Source organism: Oryctolagus cuniculus, chromosome 12, assembly GCF_051225735.1.
Source record: "Oryctolagus cuniculus isolate XC-2025 breed Fujian yellow rabbit chromosome 12, ASM5122573v1, whole genome shotgun sequence".
NCBI lineage: Eukaryota > Metazoa > Chordata > Mammalia > Lagomorpha > Leporidae > Oryctolagus > Oryctolagus cuniculus.
In genome coordinates, this window is record NC_142878.1 from 99,809,061 (window position 1) to 99,828,456 (window position 19,396).

Sequence of the window (19,396 nt, forward strand, 5' to 3'; positions counted from 1 at the left end):
AGGCAGAAAAAATCCTCGCTGCGGTGGAAAGAGAAAACTTGGGCTGACAGGCGGGGGTGCTGGGGGTGGAAGGAAGTGAGAAAACAAAAGAGAGATAAAAGGGCTGCTTTTCTGTCTCTCTTCCTCTGCGAACTGGCTTAGGAGGAGCTCTTTTGCATCCCTTCACGTCAGCCCTGCCTCGCTCCCTTCTTCCAGGGAGGGAGAGCGCGAGCGAGAGAGCGAGGATAGAGGAGAGAGAGAGAGAGAGAGAGGAGGGGGGGCAGAGAGAGAGAGAGAGAGAGAAAGAGGAGCCGGAGGGAGGGCGGCGGAGCGGCGGCGGGCGCGCGTGGAGGCGGGCGCGCAGCAGCAGCCCCGGCCGTGGGCAGCCAGGAGCCCCCCGGCCCGGCCCGCCCGGCCCGGCCCGCCGCGGGCCCCAGCGCAGGAGCCGCGCCCGGACCGGGGTGAGTGTCCCGCGCGGCCCCGCAGCCCCCGGGGCTGCGCGCCGGCGGGGGGCGCGGGGGGCGCGGGGGTGGGTCGCGGCCGGCCCGCCCCCCGCCTCTCCCCGGGGACGGCGGCGCGCAGGCCCGCGCCGCGCTGCAAACATGTCGTCTTTTCCTTTCACTTCCACATTCCCTCATGCCGGCGAGCTGGAGGGAGAGCGGGAGAGCCGGGGAAAGAGCGAGAGATGGCGTCTGAGCGGGGGGGAGGGGGAGAGGGAGAGGGGGAAGGGAAGGGGGGAGGGCGCGAGCGGGGAGAGCGCGCGAAGGAGCGAGGGAGAGGGAGAGAGAGAAGCAAAAATGAAAGGAGAGCGCCGCGGCGGTGGCGGCGGCGGCGGCGGCCGCGGCGCGGGAGGCCGGGGTGGCGGCGGCGGCGGCGACGCCGGGGCCGCACGTGGGTGTCCCGCGCTGGCTGCGCTCCCCCCGCGCCGGGCCCGGGACGCGAAGTTTCACCCCCTCGCCGCCCCGCCCCTGCGGCCGCCCGCAAACTTTATTCTGCAGCCGGGTGGGGTGGCTGCGCGTTCCCCCGCCGGCCGCTGCGGGGGTCGGGGCGCCCGGGAGGACCGCGGACGCCGCTGCGCTCTGGGCACCGCGGGGACCCCCCCGACCCCCTCCCCAAACCCGGCCGCGGCGGGGCGCCCCCGGCCCAGACCTGTTGAAGGCTCCGGCTCGCCGGCTCCGGGGGGTGGGGGGCTCGGGGGGGGGTGTCCCCGCGGCAGCTCTTCAGCCTCCCAGGGTTCATCTCCTCTCCTGGACGCCCTCTCCCCGTCTCCTTGCGGTCATTTTCCTAATTGGACGGAGCTGCGGGGCGTGATCGGCGGCGTCAGATCTGGGCCCCCTCCCGGCTGCCGGGTGGACCCAGAGGCTGGGAACCGACCGGGCAGCTCCGCTGTTCCCACCCGGGGCGCGCAGATCCGTCGGGTCTGGCCCTGGTGCCACCGCCCCCCTAAACCGCGGACTTGCTAACTAGTGCGTATTGGGTGTGTGTGTGTGTGTGTGTGTGTGTGTGTGTTTTCAACTTGCCTTTTAAGATGACTTTTATGGTCGCTGCAGCTGTTTGCCTCCGGTCTGAACTGTAGTTTGGGAAGATTGAAGAGGCCAGGGAGGTGCCTGTGTGTTGCTTGGCCAGCGCCGAGTGGGCCAACGCGGCCACAGCCCGGGGCCGGCCCCTCCCGGCGCCCTGGGGGCCCACCCTTGAGCGTCTTCAGTTCGGTGATGGAGCCTCCCTGCCAGTCGGCCATCTGGAGGGGTCGGAACCAGTCCCCCTGGGCACTTGGGAAATTCACAAAACTCCCCCACAGGTGTGTGCCGAGAAGGACTTTGGCTCCTGGGGGGTTACCCAGCCAGCTCTGAAGCTGCTCTCGCGGGCCGGCGGTTGTACAAGTGTAAGTAGAAACAGCCAAAGTTCTTTTCTGCCGAATGTGGGGCCGGGGGCCCTGCCTCTCCATGGCGTCCTCACCAGGGGCTTCTCACAGACCCAGTGGGGCCCCCTGGGGACAGGGGAGGAAGGGTCCTTGGCCATCATTAAGTGTTAGGACATGTATTCCTGGTTGCCGTCGAAACTGATGGGCCTGTCTGGTTTGGTTTCTGAGACCTACTATGGCCAAAGCAAGTATTTTCTAGAACTTTCCTGGTGGTTCCATGGGGTGGCGGGGAAGGAGTACCTGTCATTCATCACCTACAGCTCCCGCCTGGCTGGTGCTCTTGGCTTTCCTGTGTGTTGGGCAGTGGGATAGAGCTGTTTGTTTTGGGTAAGGGGCGTTGGACATTTGGGTCATACTCAGGGTGCCTGGAGTGGGGAGCCCCTAGCGCCTTTTGCTGGTCTCCAGGCTGGTTCCTGCGGGAGCCCCCATCCCATGATAAGTGGCCAGCAGACCATTCTTCTTGCTGGGGGGAGGAGAGGGTCACTTCCAGTCCAGCCACAGAGAAACTTCTTTTAGGCTCTCTGTGTAGAGGCGAGGAGACGGCCAGGGTCTGGAATGGTGCTGGAGTTGGAAGAAGGACGATTAGCGGGACCACCGGAGATTGTGCCTCGGCTTGCCAGGTGGCCCGGGATATCCCCAGCAAGGTTGTGGGGTTGTCAGGAAGCACCACTTGTTTCTAGAGGGAGGGAGTGAGTACAAGGAAGAGTCTGGTGCATTGCAGAGGAGACCCTGTGCCCAGTGTTGAAGCTGGGGGCAGGTCCTCACCGGGCACTGTTCACCCCCGGACGCCTCAGCCTAGCCAGGGCCTGGCCAGAGCAGGGGCTCCGTCTGTGGGATTCAGGAATCCACCTGCTGAGTCTCACGTGCAGGGGGCTGGGCCAGCCCTAAGACATCAAAGCTGGCAGAGAGGACCCTAGAGACGGGTCTGAAAGAAACTGGAAGAGGCAGGTCCCACGCCTGGGACCACACAGTCAGTGGCAGCGTGGCCACTGAAACCTGAGCTTCCGGGGTCAGTTTCCCCCGTGCCGCTGCAGCCACGGGGCATCCCCAGGGCGGCTCGGCTATGAGAGCGTGAAACCTGGGCTCGTGCCGTGCCGTGCGCTGCGTGCCTGGGCGGGGTGAAGGTGCTGTTTCCAGGTGCGGTACACTCACTGCTCTGGAGGATTCTGTGGCCAGTGGGACTACCAGAGGGACCTGGCTGCTTCTGCCTGTTCAGGCGCTGACTTCTTCGAAGTCCAGCTGTTCCAAAGTGCAGCTGAGTTGTTGTCAGGGTGTTCCAGAATCCCCAAGGACTTCCTGTGTACTTGGATGTGGTTTGTCTCAGATAGGTCAGGAGGAAAGGTGAGGACACCCAGGAGGGTCGGAGACCTGAACCCATCTCTTTCCGTGGGCTTTGCCTTGCTCAGTGCCGGCAAGACCCGGGCCCACGCGCCCTGTAGGGCTGGTGCCTAGTGGGCCCTGGACGTGAGAATTGAAGAAACCCATGAATGACACACACAGAGGCGGGGACCTGCAGGTGATTGATGGGAGCTGCAGAGCTGTGCTGTGAGTCACTGCCTCAAACCGGCTCCAGGCAGGTGAGGCAGGAGGGGGCTGGGAGGAGTGGAGCCTGCCTGGGGTGGAGCCTTGCAGGCGACAAAGGAGAGGTTTTGAGCTGGACTCAGGAACGAGGAGGAGGATGACACTAACGATGACATTCTGGGCCACGATTATGCGAAGGGCTTCCTGCCCGTCATCCCCTGTGGTCCTGCTGTTCTCATCTGGCAGACTGGGAAGCAGCACAGAAGAGTTAAGTAACTTGTCCAGGGCCACAGAGCTGGTCTCTGACACCCAGATGGGCTGATGGCAGACGGTGTCTCTCTGCGCATGCCAGGGAGCTTTGGGGTTCCAGAAAGGTGGGGGCCGGGGTGCCAGCATCGTGTATCCGAGCACCACAACAGCCAGTGTTGGGTGAATCCGAGGTCAGGAGCCTCTTCCGGGTCTCCCAAGTGAGTGCAGGGACCCAAGCACTTGAACCATCTTCCGCTGCTTTCCCAGGCCATAAGCAGGGAGCTGGGTCAGAAGTGGAGCAGCCGGGACTTGAACTGGCACCTTTATGGGATGCTGGTGTTGGCGAGCAGAGGCTTAACCTACTACACCACAGCACCAGCCCTTGTCACTCTGTCTTTCAAACAATAAAAAGAAAAGAAAAACTAGACAACAGTGGTTGGTCTGTAGCAGAGGGAGGCAGGCCAGGGACAGACGTCCGGCCTCCTTTGCCAATATACTCCTGGTGCCGGGGGCTGGCAGATGCAGTGGGTGTACAAGGGAATGCTTATTTTGGGGGTGCCTAACTGTTCCCCTGGCAGAGCGGCTAGAACCTGATTTTGTACTTGATAAAGGTTTAGGAGACCTTTTGATTGCAAAAGGTCTTCAGTGTTGGTTGGCATGTATGTATGCGTGGATGTCAAAGATTTTTGTACCAAAATAAGCTTATCTTTTAGTTCTGTTTCCCGTGAACTTTTCGAAGTGCCCTTGTAGTTGGAACTTGGGGACATTTTAATGCTAAGAAGCCTTCCTGTTGGCCTTGTGCCTCCGGAAGATGCTCCCCAGGTGTGCAGACCCTCACCTGTGGACTGCAGTGTGATACACTAGATACCTTGCAGGTCCAGCCCTCCTGGGGCGGGCAGCCTCCCTGGGAGGCAGGCAGGGAACTAATAATTACACAAGCACTCTTTAATTATGTTGTTACCCAGGCTTCAAAGGAAGAAGTACAGAGGCATGGTCAGGGCAGGGTGAGGGACAAACAGTGACCTGAACGGTGGGGGGAAGTCGCCCTAGCCAGGGGGGTACAGCCGTAAACCCGCTGTCTGCGGGTGGTCCCTGGCTGGCAGCATCAGCAGTCTTTGGCCCTTGTTACCAATGCAGAACCTCACCCCCACCCCCAGACTTGCTGAATGTGCATTTTCGCAAGAACCCTGTGCAAGGTGACGTGAACCCGGAAGTGCAGCCTGTGGGGTGACCTCGGGCAAGGCCTTGCTCAGCCAGCTGGAGTCATCCCACAGATGCCTCCTGACTTTTCGTGGGTGGTGCTTGTTAGGGTGAGGACCGGGGCCTGCACAGCCTTGACTTAGGGGCAGGGGCCCGGCAGCTCTCATCCAGACTGGGGTCCCACTTCAGGCAGCAACGAAGAGGAGCCGGGCCCCGGAGCTTCTCCAGAGAATCGGGTCATTCCCAAAACGCATGTGGAGTTCTGCCCCTGGGAGGGTTCAGTAAGAGAAAACCGGGAAGGGTCAGAGGCTTTGGGGAAGAACGGTAATTTTTCTGCCAAAAAAAAAAAAAAAAAAAACCAGAGCCAGGGCAGAGAGCTGTCCCGGGCCCCGTCCCTGAGAGCCTCAGATCCCTGAGGAGAGGCGGTGTGTGTGGGGGTGCTGGGCTCCAGGGCACAGAACAGTGCCCGGGTTCTGTGTGTGCACTCTTGGGGGGGCTTGTCAGCTTCAAAGGGGTCTGGGCCCTTAAAGCCTAGAGTTGCCCAGCTCTTTGGTTAAGCAGCCAGGCAGGATTCTAGTGTAAATAAACCAGGGTGCTGCGAAAGTTCCTGGGAAAATGGAATTCAAACATGCATTTGTTTTGCTGCAAACTTTTTTAAAAAAAGATTTATTTTATTTATGTGAAAGGCAGAGAGAGAGCGAGAGAGATCTTCCACCTGCTGGATGGCCTCAATGGCCTGGGCTGGGCTGGGCCAAAGCCAGGAGCCAGAAACTCCATCTGGGGCTCCCATGTGGGTGCAGAGACCCAAGTACTTGGACCATTGTCTGCTCCCCTCCCGGGTGCATTAGCAGGGAGCTGGATTGGAAGAGGAGCAGCAGGGACTCCCAGGGGGTGCCAGCATTGCAGGTGGCGGCTTCACCCACTGCGCCACTGAGCCGTTCTGAAAGTCCTGTGTTTCATTTATGTATTTGAGAGGCACTCAGGAAGAGAAAGCTAGATCTCCTCTCCACTGGTTCACTCTCCAAACACCTACGGTGACTAGGGTTGGGCTGCGGCCCAAGCCAGAGCTAAGAACTCAGTCTACATCTCTCACGTGGGTGGCAAGAAGCCAGCTGCCTGAGCCGTCACCCCTGCCTCCCAGGGTCTGCAGTGGCAGGAAGCTGGAGTTCAAGGCCAGAGCCAGGACTCAGACCCAGGCACTCTGGGAAGGATTGTGGATCTCAAGCAGCATCTAAACCACTGTACCAAAATAAAATTATCTTTTAATTTCATTTTTCCATGAACTCTTTTTTTTTATTTCTTATTTTTTTATTTTTATTTTTTGACAGGCAGAGTGGACAGTGAGAGAGAGAGACAGAGCGAAAGGTCTTCCTTTGCCGTTGGTTCACCCTCCAATGTCTGCCGCGGCCGCCGGCGCGCTGTGGCCGGCGCACCGCGCTGATCCGATGGCAGGAGCCAGGAGCCAGGTGCTTTTCCTGGTCTCCCATGGGGTGCAGGGCCCAAGCACCTGGGCCATCCTCCACTGCACTCCCTGGCCACAGCAGAGAGCTGGCCTGGAAGAGGGGCAACCGGGACAGAATCCGGTGCCCTGACCGGGACTAGAACCCGGTGTGCCGGTGCCGCAAGGCAGAGGATTAGCCTAGTGAGCCGCAGCGCCGGCTCCATGAACTCTTAAAATGTAATTGTTTGTTTTGGAGGGAGGAAGCTGGAGTCAGAGACCAGAGGCAGGTACCAGAGCCAGGCACGCCCATGGATGACACAGGCCTCTACACCAGTAACTGCTAAGCCAAATGCCAGCCCCTCCAGGAAATTATTTATTGTTTATTGATTTTCATTTGATTTGAAAGGCAGAGACGTAGAGATCATTCATCTACTCCCCAAATACCTGTAACAGCCAGAGCTGAGCCAGGCTGAAGCCAGGCCAGAACTCAATGCAGGTTACCCATGTGGGTGGCAGGGACCCAAATACTTGAGCCATCACCTCCCAGGGTGTGCATTAGCAAGAAACTGGATTGGAGCTGGGATCAGGCCCTCCTGATACGCGATGTGAGCATTTTAACCAATTTGCCAAACACCTGTTCCCCTCCCCCACCCCTCCCCAGGAACCTGTTAAAGGTGTCTCACTTTATCTGATTTAGCTTGAATACCTTTCCTGAGGTCACACACCTAGCAAGTGTCAGAGCCCGGATTGGAATCCCAGGCAGCCAGGTCCCTACCTTAGTAGCAGGGTGGGCAGGACTAGGGGCAAGCTGTGGGCTCTTTTGCAGCTGTCTCCAGTTGCCCATGTGTAAACCAGGAAGGATTTTCCCAAAGAAACCTGTTGCCAAGTGCCAGGTTGCCAGGCCAGCCCAGGAAAGCGTCTATCACAGTTGGACCCGGCTCATGCACATTTGCAACGCAAAGAAGTCGAAAACAAGGTTGCTGCCACACCAAAGGCTAAGTTAAAGGTTCTAGAATCGGGAAGAAGGCACTTGAAGAGCCGCATCCTTCAATTAGGGGGAAGTGTGAGGATAACAGGAAGCCGGGGTAGTTCTGAAAGGGAGGGATTAAAGGGTGTTAGAACCAAGGCAGTGCCAAGTCTATGTAAAAGCAGCAGCTTCAAACGGCCTGCTAATTAACATGCGTGGCTCTGAGACCTTCCCTTTCCCCTATCCCTAATGCCTTACCCCAGGTACAGAGGTCTTTCCTTCATTCATTTCTGTGCTATTGGGTTTCTCTGACCATGCTTTTTGTTTTGTTTTGTTTTTAAGATTTATTTATTTATTTATTTGAAAGAGTTACACAGAGAGAGAAGGAGAGTCAGAGAGAGAGAGGTCTTCCTTCCGCTGGTTCACTCCCCACATGGCTGCAACAGCCAGAGCTGTGCCAATCCGAAGCCAGGAGCCAGGAGCTTCTTCCGGGTCTCCCACATGGGTGCAGGACTTGGGCCATCTTCCACTGCTTTCCCAGGCCATAGCAGAGAGCTGGATTGGAAGTGGAGCAGCTGTAACTCAAACCGGTGCCCATATGGGATGCTGGCACTGCAGCTGGTGGCTTTATCTGTTACACCACAGTGCGGGCCCCTGACTATGCATTATTTTGACTGCATATGAATATACTTATTTGTAAACACAGTAGAAGCCTATTAGAAATGTGTTGGTTTTGCCTGGGTCTTTGACAGCCACCACTGTCCCAGGGGTCTCTGGTATTGGACGTGGATTCTATTGTGTGTACTTCTGGAGGTACTCAGAACTGATGGACACGGGAGGGTTTGCAGTGCAGTCAGAAGCTGAGGATAAGGGATCACACAGTGGCCCAATTTTTCTTCTTCCCTACCTCTTACATATGTGGGAACAAGAGTACTTTGAATATTTGTGGGAAATGGAATGAAAAGGTAAGAGTATTTTGGTGCAAAAAAAAGGAGGAATCCTGCATAGTTCTTTCATAATATGCATTTTCTGGGAACCTTTTGAAAACCCTTCCTACGTGTGGAGTCAGTGAGAATAATTGCTACAGAAAGCAGGAAGCCACCCTCCAAGCTCCACACCGCTTTGGTGGCGACTCCTGGGGGTGTGTGGTTTGGTTTTTGGGTGGTGCCAGACGCCGCTGTGGACCCCACCTCTTGGGCTTGCAGATTGGGGTGGCCGTCCTGCACATGTCACACAGGAGCCGTGTGTGCAAGCCATCCCCTCGGGAAGGACCAGGTACCCCCTGGTGGCTGCTGGTGCTGATGCTGGGATCCTGGGCTCACCTCCCCTCAGGGCCTCCTCCAGCTGTAGAGCACTGGCCACTAGGAGACAACCATTACTCAGAAACAGCTTAGCCACTGTCCTTGAAACAGCCCTGCCCACCCCGACCTTGAGCTGCAAAACCTGTGCTGGTCCTGGGCCATTCTCCAATGCCCACTGCCAGTCCCACCCTTGTTCTTCCAGGTCCTGTCCTGTCCCACCTCTCCCCGCACCCCAGTTCCCCATGACAGCTGTAGACTTGTCTCCTTCATCCCTTCTCCTCCAAGGACTTCAGGAGAGTCCACCCTTTCTCTTTCTCCCCATCTCCTCCTCAACAATAGTGGAGAGTATTTTCCCCATGCACACCCACTCCGGGCTCTCCCAGAGGAGAGAGCCACCTCCCAGTCACATCCATTTTGTGACTTTCCCTAAGTACTCTGCAGTAGCTATTGTCATGGATAGTCTTGTCCCCTTTGGAGCTGGCCATCTCTCTGGGTCCCTCCTCTCCTTGCCATACTCCGGTGCCTTGGCTATGGTTCTCTACCACTTGCTTTTGCCTGCCTGGTGAGGTCTCTTAGCCTATGTCCCTGTCCTCCTGTCCCCTATAGATAGACTAGAGCTGAGTTTCCTTTTGTTTTTAAATCTAGTCTGACATCTATGTGATTTAACTGGAGAGCTTAGGCCATTTACATTTGTTGTAGTTTTGTATACATACACATTTCTTCCTACCTTTTTTTTTTTTTTTTTAAGATTTTATTTATTTGAGTGGTAGAGTTACAGGCAGTGAGAAGGAGAGACAGAGAGAGATCTTCCATCCTCTGCTTCACTCTCCAAATGGCCACAACAGTCAGAACTGTGCCGATCCCAAGCTAGGAGCCAGGAGCTTCCTCCCAGTCTCCCACGCGGGTGCAGGGGCCCAAAGACTTGGGCCATCTTCTACTGCTTTCCCAGACCATAACAGAGAGCTGGATCAGAAGTGGAGCACCGGGACTAGAACTGGTGCCCATATGGGATACTGGTACTGCAGGCAGAGGATTAACCTACTGTGCCATAGCACCTGCCCTGCCATCCTGTTTTGTGCTTTCTGTGTGTTCTTTTTCTGATTCTTCTGTTTGTTCTTTTAAATTGATTGAATTTTTTCTTTTGGTCATTCCGTTCTCTTTACTACTTTGGAACTTGTATACTTGATTTCATTCTTTTGATGCATGCAGCCTGCATAAGATTTAAAGTTCACCGGTGTCTCTCTCTCTCTCTCTCTCTATTTTTTTTTTCAAACAAAGCTGGTCATAAAGTCACCTCTGTCCCTGCTCACATTCAGTTGTCATACAGTGGGTTAGCTTTATCTTGTTTCTCTCGTAAATCCCACAAATTGGGCGCTGTTTTATCTTTGTGAGTGGCTCATTTTTGCCTTGATTTTCTACACATTTCCATTTGGTTTACTCACTTTTCATCTCAGAACATCATGTGGGAAGGTCTTAGAGTACTAAGCTTTCAGTTTCTGCTTAGCTGAACTTGCATTTATTTCATCCTTTTTCTCGCGAGATGGTCTCACCAGGTATGAGACGTTGGCTCTGTCCAGTACTGGCAAGCGGAATGCCACCGTGTTCTGGCTTTCATTTTCGATAGTGAGAAGCCAGTAGCCCAGTTACTGTCCTCTTGAGTAAATTCTTCAGCTTGGTGTGTGTGTGTGTGTGTGTGTGTGTGTGTTCATGTGTCGAGCTTTGCCATTTAGTATCGTGAGGAGCAAATTGTATCCTATCTGGGATTCCTGACACCACACTGGTTTCTCTCTACAGTCTCTGTCTTGGGACCTTCCATTCAGTGTGTGTGCAGTTCCATGCTGTCCTTTTTGTCTCTTCTTTTTCACTTCTCATCTTTTTCTTAACTTTGGATGTTTTCATGGTAATGTCTTCCAGTTCACTAATTCTCCCTCTAGCTACCTCTTGTCTTCTGGTTAGCCCTTCCAGTGAAGTGTTTCAGTACCAATATTAACTCACAGATTTAATATATTTGACGCATTTTAATCCATTGTAGTTATTTTTTATGCTCATCCAGTGAGTTTAATAGAGATTCTATATTTAATTGTACTGAGCATTTATTTTGTATTCTCTTCCCAATAATTCCAAGATGTGAAGTGTTTGCAGGTGTGGTTCTGTTGGGTGTCTCTGTTGACTCTCACATGAGAATGAAAAGGTAAGAGTATTTTAGTACAAAAAAAATTACGTGTGTCTTTTTAAAAAATTTTTTTTTATTAAAATGAAGAGAACAGATTTCACAGATACAGTTCTAAGAAGATAAGCAGTTCGCGGGTATTTCTGATTTTCGACTGTGCGTTAGACTTCCATCTGTGAGAATCCTTTGAGGGACGGGATGAGGGCACCTTCTCCCAGGACGGACTTGTGTTTCTTCCTTCATTCTGCCGGATACCCGAAGGTCCTACGGGTGGATCTTCTTCCTCGTAATTCTCAGCTCGCCGTTTGGGGCCCAGAACCCAAACCCACATGAAGGCCTGCCAGTGACCACAGATTTTCAGAGAAGCCTGCTTCTTTTAAAACTCTGCCCACAGCCAGCACTGAGTCACTTCACTTCCTTTCTGCCAGACACGCTGCCTCGTCCCATCGTTGCCTCACTGCTGAACGCTCGCACTTGATTTTTGGTCCAAGTAGCGCTGGTGTGAGGCCCAGCTGCAAACCAGGCATCTCTGATCCCTGCACACACCACGCCCTGCAGGATGAACCAGGCTTTGCACAAGCCCAGGCGCCTCTTGCCTCCTCTTGCTTACTCTGTTGAGCTTGCTGACAACTCAGCTGTGTCATTTACTTCTGGAGAGCCTGCCTTGCTATTGGGCAGAGTGCCTGTTTAATAAGTATCCATTGATTGAACAGAATTTCTGGCAAAATCGATGCTTCTCCTTGAATAGTAATAAAAAGAAATTCTAAACGCTAAGCTGCTCTGTCCGTGGTCATAGCAAGTCTGGGATCCCAGCGTCCTTAGCTGTGATGTGAGAGGTCTCTGCACTGTTACTGAGGTGCAGTACAGCTTGTGTGACTGTCAAGCTTGGTACTAGGGAGCAACTCTTGGCTCACAAGTGGGAGGGCAGTGGAGAGAAAGAGTTTGGTTCTGGCCGGTGCCGCGGCTCACTAGGCTAATCCTCCGCCTAGCGGTGCCGGCACATAGGGTTCTAGTCTCGGTCGGAGCGCCGGATTCTTTTCCGGTTGCCCCTCTTCCAGGCCAGCTCTCTGCTGTGGCCAGGGAGTGCAGTGGAGGATGGCCCAAGTGCTTGGGCCCTGCACCCCATGGGAGACCAGGAGAAGCACGTGGCTCCTGCCATCGGATCAGCGTGGTGCGCCGACCGCAGCGCGCTGGCCGCGGCGGCCATTGGAGTGTGACCCAACGGCAAAGGAAGACCTTTCTCTCTGTCTCTCTCACTGTCCACTCTGCCTGTCAAAAAAAAAAAAAAAAAAAAAAAAAAAGAGTTTGGTTCTGAGATAACCAGGCCTGAGCTGGCAGAGAGGAGATAAACTAAAGATGGCTTTTTGTGTCTTGAGACAATTAGACAGCTATCTTCAAAAATGAATAAATTATGAAAAAGTTAATTGCAGATGATTAAAGACGATAATTATTTTGTTCAAAAGTACACTTGGAGAAATACTTTCTAAATATGACTTCAAACCCAGAAGCCATGAAAAATGTAATAAATTTGGCCCTACACAAGTACAGAATTTCTGTGTGGCAAAATTGTCACTAACAAAGCCAAAAAGGTCTCCAGTTCTTACAGCTAGAAAGACATTTTTTGCAACATATTTCAGATTGAACTCGTTCCCTTACCATCTAAAAAGCTGCTGTAAATCAATGAGAAAAAGGTCATCGTGGCTGGCATTGTGACACAGTGCATGAGGCCACTGCTAGTGAAGCTGGCGCCCTATGTCAGAGTTCTGGCTGCTCCAATTCTGATCTAGCCTCCTGCTAATGCGCTTGGAAAGCCCCAAGGACTTGGGCGCCTGCCACTCATGTGGTAGACCCATATAGAGTTCCTGGTTTCTACCTTTGGCCCGGCCCAGCCCCAGCTGTTGCAGCCATTTGGGGAATGAATCAGTGGATGGAAGATCTCTCTCTCCCTCTGTCTCACCCTGCCTTTCAAATAAATACATCTTTTTTAAAAAGTAAAAGAAAAAGACAATCAACACAATTTGTAAAGGAGGGCTAAACAGATGGACCATACACAGAAAAGGAAATCCAAACGATATGAGAAGGTGTTCAGCCCACTGGCAAAGAGAGAAATGCAAATTTACTCTGGAGATGTGACAGCTAGGAACAATGCTCTCATCATTGTTGATGGAAGTGTAAATCAGGGAAGATCCTGACTATATTTATTAAAATTAAAAGTGCACAAGCAGTTCCACGTCTGGGAATTTCTTATACAGATATGTGCCTACATGTGCAATGATGCATTTTTTTTTTTAGATAGTTCATTGCATCATTGCTTGCAGCAAAAAAAGAACAAAACCAAAATGTCCACGAGTAGAGAGTTGGTAAATAGATTGTCCACCACCATTCATTGCAGCTTTATCTGTAAGAAAGCACAGGAGGGGGGCCGGTGTTGTGACACAGCCAGTTAGGGCCCCACTGCCTGCGGCGCCTGCATCCCATAAAGGCACCGATTCGTGTCCAGGCTGGTCCACCTCCAATCCAATTCCCTGCTAATGCACCTGGGAAAGCAGCAGAAGATGGCTCAAGTGCTTGGGCTCCTGCACCCACGTGGGAAACTCAGATGGAGTTCCAGGCTCCTGGCTGAGGAGCTCCAGCCATTCCAGCCATTTGGGGAGTGAACCAGCTGATGGAAGATCTTTCTCCATCTCTGTCTCTAACTCTGCCTTCCAAATAGATATTAAAAAACAAAACAAAACAAAATATGGGCCCACATGTCCATACGCGCTCCATCTGGCTAAGATACAGGCAGAGTGGACAGCAGTGAGAGAGAGATTGACAGAGAGAAAGGTCTTCCTTTGCCGTTGGTTCACCGTCCAATGGCCGCCGCGGCACCGGCCCTACAGTCTGTTCTAAGTGAGCAAGTAAGGGGACACTGGAAACAGTGGCTTCCTGTGCTTGGCTGACTTTTCAGAAGTGGGGCCAGAGCTGTAGTCCAGTAGGTTAATCCGCCACGTGCAATGCCGGCATCTCATATAGGCACCGGTTTGAGTCCCAGCTGCTCCTCTTCCCATCCAGCTCTCTGCTGTGGCCTGGGAAAGCAGTAGAAGATGGCCCAAGTCCTTGGGCCCCTGCACCCATGTGGGAGACCGGGAGGAACCTCCTGGCTCCTGGCTTCAGAAAGGCCCAGCTCCGGCCATTGCAGTCATTTGGGGTGAACCTGTGAATGGGAGACCTTTCACTCTGCATTTTTTTTAATTACTACTTTTTTTTTCTTGAAATATTTTTTGTTTGAGAGACAGAGAACCTCCCATCCAATGGTTCATTCCCCAGATGTCCACAGTAGCCAGTGTCGCTCCCCCTCTTCGTGGAGGAGCAACACTGAACCCTGCGCTGTTCTTTCTGTCTGCTCGGCCCTCCCCGGGTTTGCTGCTGGTTCTTCCCGGGTTGGCTACTATCCCTTCCACCTCCGTGGAAGGGCAGTTCCCCCTGGCCGCATTCCCCACTTCCGCAGGGGAGCGGCACACCGCCGGCCGGCTCTCTCGGGGGCTGCACGGGTTCCCTTAGATGTTCCCCATAGATGTTCCTGGTGCATGCCGTCTCTCTCCTCCTTTATAGTCCTCCTCCGCCAATCCCAACTCGGCTGAGTACGCTGCTCTCCAATCAGGAGCAAGTCCTACAGTTAATTGGTTGAACTGGAGGCAGCTGTGCGGAAGCTGTTTACTTCTCTCCCAGCGCCATATTGTGGGAGAGCAGATGCATAGAATAAGTCCTAATTCGAGTAACTTAGTCTAGTCCGGATTGCTCCCCACAGATCCCCCTTTCTTTTTATTTTTTAGCGTTGATACGCGCCTGTCTTCGGTGTCCCGCGGAACACACTCTGCTCTACTTGCTAGAGTTGCCACAGGCTCTTACAAGTCCTATCAATCAGGAAAACCGAATCCGGGTCCTCTCTTCGCCATTGTGAGGAGGTTTTTAGGCGCTGATGCATGCCTGTGTTCGGTGCCCTGCAGCGCATGCTCTGCTCTGCCCGCAGGGGCTTACAAAACCTATCAGGCAAACCGAATCCAAGCCTTCTCATTGCCTTATTGTGGGGGAGACTTATTAGTGTTGGTTCGTGCCTATCTTCGGTGACCTGCAGCTCATACTCTGGTCGAGCTTTGCTGGCGCTTACCGCCTTAAATCAGGCAGACCGAATCCAAGCTTAATATTGTTGTATTGTGGGGAAGCCTTACTGATGTTAATTCGTGCCTGTCTTCGGTGACCTGCGGCGCATAAGCTGCTAGCTGCCCGCATGTGCTCATCGCCTCACTTGATTAGGCAGACCGAATCCAAGCCTTCTAATTGGCATGTTGAGGGGAGGCCTTATTTTTCTCTATTTCTCTATCTCCGGGCATTCCTACCTCTCCCATTTCACTTCTATCTTCCAGCATTCCCATTTCTCTTTTACTTCACTTCCAAACTTCTGTTTCTCTTATCCCCGCAGCTTCCCGGCACCTCGCCCCGCCGGCGGGTTCCCGGCTCTGCGCCGCTTCAGCCCGCGCGCCTCTCTCATCTGCGCAGCTTCCCGGCTTTGCGCGGTCCGCGGTCTCCACGCTTAACCCTTTCGCGTCTGAACCACGGCCTACGCCAGCGTTCCCTATCTATTCACGCCCCGTGCTCTCTCTACACGCGGCGGCTTCCGCGAGTAACACAGCGTAGCTTGCGTCTCCGCCACTAGGATTCAATCTAAGTTCCCCGGGCTAGCCTGGCGAATTCAACCCAGCGTACGTCTCCGCCCCACGATTTGGCTTCCCGTCCTTTGCTCCCCGGGCTAATCAGACGGATCCCAATCTGGCTTGCGTCTCAGCTTCTGGTTTTAACTTTTCGCCCCCTATTCCCGGGCTAACTTGAGAACCCCAAAGTGGCTTTCGTTTCCGCCTCGGCCTGCCCCCCGCGGCTTCAATTTCCCTAGCATTTTTCTCTACCCGGTATGTTTCCCCAAGCTTTCCTCCAACGACATTCCTCCCTCATTTCTCCTGGCCTCTCCCCACAGTCCGCGTCCGAGTCTGTTTGTTCTAGCTTTCACTTTCGCTTTCGACCTTAGAGATTCCTCCCAGCTTCCCCCCGTAGTCCGTATCCGAGTCTATGCCTAGGCTTTCAATAGCTTCTTCCGGCACCCTTTTCGTCCGGCTTTTCCCTAGGCTGTTTCGAGTCTATGCCTAGGCTTTCAATAGCTTCTTCCGGCTCCTTTTTCGTCCGGCTTTTCCCTAGGCTGTTTACTAGTCTCTTTCTCCGGTAATTTCCCAGTTCTTCCCGTTTCTTCCCTCCTAAGTTTCATCTCCGTCCTAGGTTTCCTATCCGAGCTAGGTTTCCTATCCGAGTCAGGTTTCCTATCCGAGTCACGGCACCATTATGTCGCTCCCCCTCTTCGTGGAGGAGCAACACTGAACCCTGCGCTGTTCTTTCTGTCTGCTCGGCCCTCCCCGGGTTTGCTGCTGGTTCTTCCCGGGTTGGCTACTATCCCTTCCACCTCCGTGGAAGGGCAGTTCCCCCTGGCCGCATTCCCCACTTCCGCAGGGGAGCGGCACACCGCCGGCCGGCTCTCTCGGGGGCTGCACGGGTTCCCTTAGATGTTCCCCATAGATGTTCCTGGTGCATGCCGTCTCTCTCCTCCTTTATAGTCCTCCTCCGCCAATCCCAACTCGGCTGAGTACGCTGCTCTCCAATCAGGAGCAAGTCCTACAGTTAATTGGTTGAACTGGAGGCAGCTGTGCGGAAGCTGTTTACTTCTCTCCCAGCGCCATATTGTGGGAGAGCAGATGCATAGAATAAGTCCTAATTCGAGTAACTTAGTCTAGTCCGGATTGCTCCCCACAGCCAGGGCAGGGCCAGGCTAAAAGCCAGGAGCCCAGATCTGCATCCAGGTCTCCCTTATGGGTGGCAGGAACCCAAGTACTTGAGCCATCATCTGCTGTCTCCCAGGGTGTGCATTATCAGGAAGTTGGAAGCCGGAGCCGGGAATTGAACCCATGTACTCTGATGTGAGACTTGGGCATCCTACCTGCAAGACCAGATGCTCTCTCCTCTGTGTCAGAACTGCCTTCTCATTGGTCCAGGGCTGGTGGCATCACACCAGGTCCATACACGGTGACCTAGGCCCCTTCCTCCCAAGGGAGTGAATGAGTGTGACATTGGACTCCCTCCTCCTGGCTGGTTGAGGCCTATGGGCAAAGCCAGGGCAGAGAAGGTGGGGAGGGGAAGCCCAGAAGCCAGCCCTGGCATGAGACAATGAGGAGGGTTAGGAATGGGCTCTGCAGCCCTGCCTTTGAAGTTGTTGGCTTTTATCAGAGTGTCTGAACCTTCGTGTTATTTCAAGGGAGCTTTTATTACTGTCTGTGAACTGGCCTCAGGTGGGTACCAGCTGCTGCCAGGTGTCGAAGGAGCGCTTCCCGGTGCCCTACGCTGGTGCCGTCACTGTTCTACAGCACGGAGGTTTTCAGGGCAATGGCCACTTGGTACTTGGAATATTCGGGCAGAATAACTTCGTAAAAGATTATGCTCTCCTAAGGTGCAACTGGCTGGCGTCTCATTAATTGGCGGGAGGAGAGGCGCGTTGCTTAATTTGTCTCCAAAACACCTGCACTGCTTTTCAAAGTAGAGCCGCGGCTGCTCCCCCTTGGCGTAGAAATGCTATGTGGAGAACAAAGCTAAAGATGCCGCTGTAGTAATGGGAGGCTGTAATTTATAGGCTACAGCTCGCCCCGGGGGAAGAGTGAGCGTCTTCAAGAGTTACAGGGTCATCCCGCGCCAGCGGCCCTCCTGGCCGGGTTGTATTTATTTTCTAAGTCGGAGGCATCGATCCTGAGGGAGACCAGGTCCCTTCGGGCTGGGCAAGGTGTACAGCGGTGGATCTGAGGGCCCGAGCCGGCGTGTCCAACACGCTGCCACTGTGCCGCGAGGCCTCGTTCCAGGGGACACAGACCACCACCCAGCTCACCCTGTTTTGTTTGCTTGGGTGGTGGAGGTGGCAGTGCCTGGATTGTCACGTTCCTGCCCAGCAGGGCTGTGTGTGAATGGAGAGTAGGTACCCAGGAATCATTTCCCAGATGGGTGCACTAAGAAGGATTTTAAAGCTTTTGGGTGTGTGTGTGTGTGTATGTAAGGAAAACATTTACTTATTTGAAAGGCAGAGTGACACAGAGAGAGACTAAGAGGGGGGCTGGTGCCGCGGCTCACTAGGCTAATCCTCCGCCTGCAGCGCCAGCACACCGAGTTCTAGTCCCGTTTGGGACGCCGGTTCTGTCCCGGTTGCTCCTCTTCCAGTCTAGCTCTCTGCTGTGGCCTGGGAGGGCAATAGAGGATGGCACAAGTGGTTGGGCCCTGCACCCCATGGGAGACCAGGAGGAAGCACCTGGCTCCTGGCTTCAGATCGGTGCAGCACGCTGGCCGTAGCGGCCATTTAGGGGGTGAACCATCAGAAGGAAGACCTTTCTCTCTGTCTCTCTCTCTCATTGTCTAACTCTACCTGTCAAAAAAAAAAAAAAAAAAAAAAGAGAGAGAGAGAGAGAGAAAGAGGGAGACACAGAGAGGTCTTCCATCCGCTGGCTCCCTCCCCAGGTCTGGGTCTGGGTCTGGGTCTCCCACATGGATAGCAGGGCGCCAAGCACTCGGGCCGTGTTCTACCACTTTCCCAGGTGCAATAGCAGGGAGCTGGATCAGAAGCGGAGCAGCGGAACCTCGAGCCACGGGGCCGTTGGGCCGTGGGAATTGCCTGGCGGTTCTGAAGAGCCAGGCTTCCTGCTGGGGGTGCCCACACTTCAGCACCCACCAGGGTTCTGGGGCCTTCCAGCTCCTCTTACTGCAGACCCCAGGTGCTCATGGGATTTTTGGACATCACTGCCTGTGTCTGTTTTTTAATCCCTCGAAGGCTGATGTTGATGCATTTTTCTGTCCTCTTCCAATGAGATTTCTGGTCATCGCAGAGAATTTAGCAATAAATTACTAAATAAACCAAAGCCACTAACAGTTCTGAATATTTAGTATTTTGTAGATCTATCTACCACCTTAGTATTTTTTCTTGTTGCCTTTACTTCAGACATTATCAAAATTTCCAGCGTTAATCCTCCAGTTCACTGTAAGAGTTGTGTGATCAGATCCAAATGGTCTCGTTAGGCAGTCTCCTGGATCCGGTGGTGGCGCGCTGCGGCCGGCGCACCGCGCTGATCTGAAGCCAGGAACCAGGTACTTATCCTGGTCTCCCATGGGGTGCAGGGCCCAAGCACTTGGGCCATCCTCCACTGCACTCCTGGGCCACAGCAGAGAGCTGAACTGGAAGAGGAGCAACCGGGACAGAATCCAGCACCCCGACCAGGACTAGAGCCTGGGGTGCTGGCGCCGCAGGTGGAGGATTAGCCTAGTGAGCCGTGGCGCTGGCCTTCCTCCTTTTCTCTTACAAAGCATGCTGGTGCTGGGGTGAACAGCTTTGGGTATTTTTGCCTGCAGCCTTGGTCTCTTCCTTGGGATCAGTTTCTAGAAGGCAATCCTTTGGCCAAGGACAGCTTCTAAAGCCTCTTGATTTAGACGTTAAGCTGCCCTCCAGAAATGGGTAATACGACTTCAAAAAGTCTGTGCAAAGTGGAGTACTGGCTGCTCCACTTCCAACCCAGCTCCCTGCCAGTGCTCCTGGGAA

General features: G+C 54.0%; 1 protein-coding gene across 4 annotated transcripts in view; it reads left to right on the top strand.

The window, feature by feature from the left end:
- The first annotated feature begins 302 nt into the window (after positions 1 to 302).
- Positions 303 to 19,396, top strand: part of ZNF710 (zinc finger protein 710) — a 60,384-nt gene continuing 41,290 nt past the window's right edge. The window contains exons 1-2 of one of the 4 annotated variants that reach the window (XM_051834308.3): positions 303 to 440; positions 1,778 to 1,861. The gene's annotated coding sequence lies outside the window, so the exon portion shown is untranslated. Of the gene's footprint in view, positions 441 to 1,326; positions 1,446 to 1,777; positions 1,862 to 19,396 lie in introns of those variants that run through there. The other 3 variants (XM_051834309.3, XM_051834307.3, XM_051834310.3) reach the window with 3 other exon arrangements.